This window comes from Myxocyprinus asiaticus, chromosome 39 (genome assembly GCF_019703515.2).
Source record: "Myxocyprinus asiaticus isolate MX2 ecotype Aquarium Trade chromosome 39, UBuf_Myxa_2, whole genome shotgun sequence".
In the NCBI taxonomy this organism is placed as follows: Eukaryota; Metazoa; Chordata; class Actinopteri; order Cypriniformes; family Catostomidae; genus Myxocyprinus; species Myxocyprinus asiaticus.
In genome coordinates, this window is record NC_059382.1 from 9,631,411 (window position 1) to 9,634,633 (window position 3,223).

At 47.1% G+C, this 3,223-nt stretch overlaps 1 pseudogene; it reads right to left on the reverse strand.

The window, feature by feature from the left end:
• Positions 1-517: 517 nt before the first annotated feature.
• On the reverse strand, positions 518-1,904 carry LOC127429639 (putative nuclease HARBI1; annotated as a pseudogene).
• Positions 1,905-3,223: the final 1,319 nt, after the last annotated feature.

Sequence of the window (3,223 nt, forward strand, 5' to 3'; positions counted from 1 at the left end):
AAACAAGTGACTGGCCCTTACACTTTTATCTCTTTTACTGTAGGATTTTTTTACAACCTGCCCCAGAAACTGAGGCCTCTACCTCAATGGGCTTCAGAAGGAATGTGAACAAGGTAATGCTTTAAACCCTTGACATAAAAATGACAGTCTGTCCTGTGTTTGTAGAAAGTCATGCCATTTTTTGTGATTTGATTAACCTCCAGAAAACTTGTAATGATTGTTTGTTCAGGTGGAAACAGACTCAGTCAGGGCCCTTTATAAAAGGAGCCTACAACTAGACTGCACACTAAAGGAGCTGGACTGTGAGCTGAGGAGGCTCCAAATAAAAATAAAATAAAATTGGAGATCAAACAGCTGGAAAAACAGATCTCAGTACGTGAACTTATTTAACCAAGTAACACTTTAGTATGAACACTATGAATATTTATTAATGCAACTCTCTCTTGCTCTTTCTCCCACCCTAGCCACATAACCAATAACAGTTTGAGACCTATCTGCAGTTTCAATGTGCTTTTTATTAAGTAAAATATTGTATGGTGATTGCATCTCTGACAGCTGCACCAGCTGGGTGGTCAAGTATGATGGGGTCAATTTCATCGGGGAGAAGCTGGTTTTGTGGTGGTACTCGCTCCTTTCTGATAGTGGCTATATTGTGCAGAATGGCACATGCAGCCACTATCTGTGATGCCTGCTCTGGTGACATTCTTAAGCGCCGAAGGCAGTTGAAGCGTGACTTTAGGATGCCAAAGTTCATCTCGATCTCGACCCTGGTTTTACTGAGGGCCACATTGAAGCAGTTTTGTGGCCCTGTCTGCGGGTCAGGATAGAGGGTTAGCAAAAACCTCTGGCATGCATAACCCCTGTCTCCTACCGACAGGCCATCAAAAAGCCCTGCCATAGAACAGAAAAGGGAAAATTGTGTAAGTTTTGCTGTGTCACAATTAAAATGAACACTTTAAAGTGTTTTGTACTTTGTAATTTAACTTACCTTCCTCAAAGCACTGACACAACACAGACTCACGGAAAATTTGTGAGTCATGTACTGATCCAGGCCATTTGGCATCCAAGCTTTTGATCATACATTCATGATCACAAGTCATCTGCAGATGAAATGTACAGTTGATCATTGTCATATCTGTTAATATTACTATTAATTTAAAGATTCATCTCACTGAAAATAAAAATCAGCTCACATGTATAGTAGGCCTACCTGAACATTAAGGCTGTAAAAGGCTGTCTATTCACATATCTGCCTCATGTTCTCCTAGAGCCGTGGAGATAGCAACATGTGTGCAGTCTATTGCTCCTATGATTCTAGGGAATCCTATCATAAGATTTAAAAAAATAATTCTTAACATGTATAATACATTTAAGTGCTCTAAGCGAAATCTGCTTTTTGAAAAAGTAAAAAAAAAGTGAATGTATAAGGTTAAATTGGTTCATGTGATGTCACCCAATCAATATATCTTACCGGCAATTTTATAAAAGCCCTCTTTTATGGACATGGTCGATAAATGTCTGGGGAACACAATGAAGCTATTTATGTACCCCTGCATTGTGAGGACCACCTTGTGAATGGTTCGACAAACCGTGTTTTTCCCTAGGTTCTTTGCATCACCAACCACATACAAGTATGTACCACTTGCAAAAAAACGCAATGCAATACATACCATTTACGGTACAGTAAGGGCATGGCTTTGACGTGTCACATTTGTTATGTGCGGCTCAAGAAGTTCGCAAAGATATGAGATTCCTTTCATGGAAAATCAGTATCTTTCATACAAGTAAGTATCAGGAAAAGCGAGGGCATTTTGTCTGTCCCTAAAAGCTCTTTCTCTGCGATGTGCTCGTCTAACAATTTGTGCGGAGATGTCCACAGGATTTGGAAGAAAAGGTGAAGTCATTGTAACAGACACTGGGAATTAGTTACTTCACCTAGATGTGACTTTGCTCACAGCTGATTGTTAAAATTTCAGTCTGAGATCTCGAATCCAGAACATAACCTGCTCTGGAGCAGGTTAGCCGTGCAGCATAAGATACCATGGCGACGAACACCAATTAAAGCCAAGCTAATTTCATGGTACCTAAAACCCAGGGTTGGTGCAAACTAATCTCAAACTTACCTGGCTACCCAGCTAAACCGGCTTCATGGTACAGGCCCCTGGTCTGGGATACAATCAGGCCTGACTTATTGGACTCTTTAGGGAAGGTCTGACTGAACCTATTAAATCTTGTGTCCCAGATGGGGATGAGGGTGGGAGTCTTCTCGAGGCCATCATGCTAGCCATGACGTAGGATCAGTTCATCACAGCCTGTGCCTCAGAGGACTTATGTTTCTCATCCCAACCCGAGGATGAGGGCACCCCCCACAAGGAGGTGGACACCTCGGCCACTGCCTCCGCACATCAAAGGAGGAGGAGCCCGCTGCTGACCGCCAGGAGGCGGAGGAGCCCACCGCCAGGAGGCGCTGTCAGCGTCCACGTCCACAGAGGCTGTTCCGCTGCCAGCATCCATGGCCATGGAGGCCGTTCCCCTGCTGCTGCCAGCACTCACAGCCACAGAGGCCATGCCGCTGCCAGTGCTCACATCCATGGAGGCTGTTCCCCTGCTGCTACCAGCTTTCACAGACACAGAGCCCCTTCCCTGCCAGTGCTCACGTCCACGGATGCTGTTCCCCTGCCGCTGCCAGCTTTCACAGACACAGAGGCCGTTCCCCTGCCACTGCTCATGGCCACGGAGGCCATTCCCCAGTCTCTGCCAGTGCTCATGGCCATAGAGGCCATTCCCCCTTCCCTGCCAGCGCTCAAGGCCATGGAGGCCGTTCACCAGGTCACCAACCACTGCGGCCGTTGACGAGCCTGTCCTGTTTCCTATGGTCATCAAATTTGTCCAGTTCCCTGAGGCCATTGACAAGCCTGTCCAGTTCCCTGTGGTCATTGAGCCTGTCCAGCCCCTGTGGCCATCAAGCCTGTCCTGTTCCCTGTGTTCATCAAGTCAGTCCAGTTCCCAGCAGCCACAGGACTGCCTGACCCCGCAACAATGACTCCTTTCCCTCCTGACCCCAGTCCAGCGGCCACCGCCCAGTCCTCTGACCCCTGTCCAGCCACCACCGCCCACTCTGCTGACCTCTGCCCAGTTTGCTGCCCTTTCTGTCCTTGCCACCCTCCTCTCCTCCCTCTTTTCCTTCCTCAAGCCTCCTCCCAGGCCACTGAACCCAGGCCTC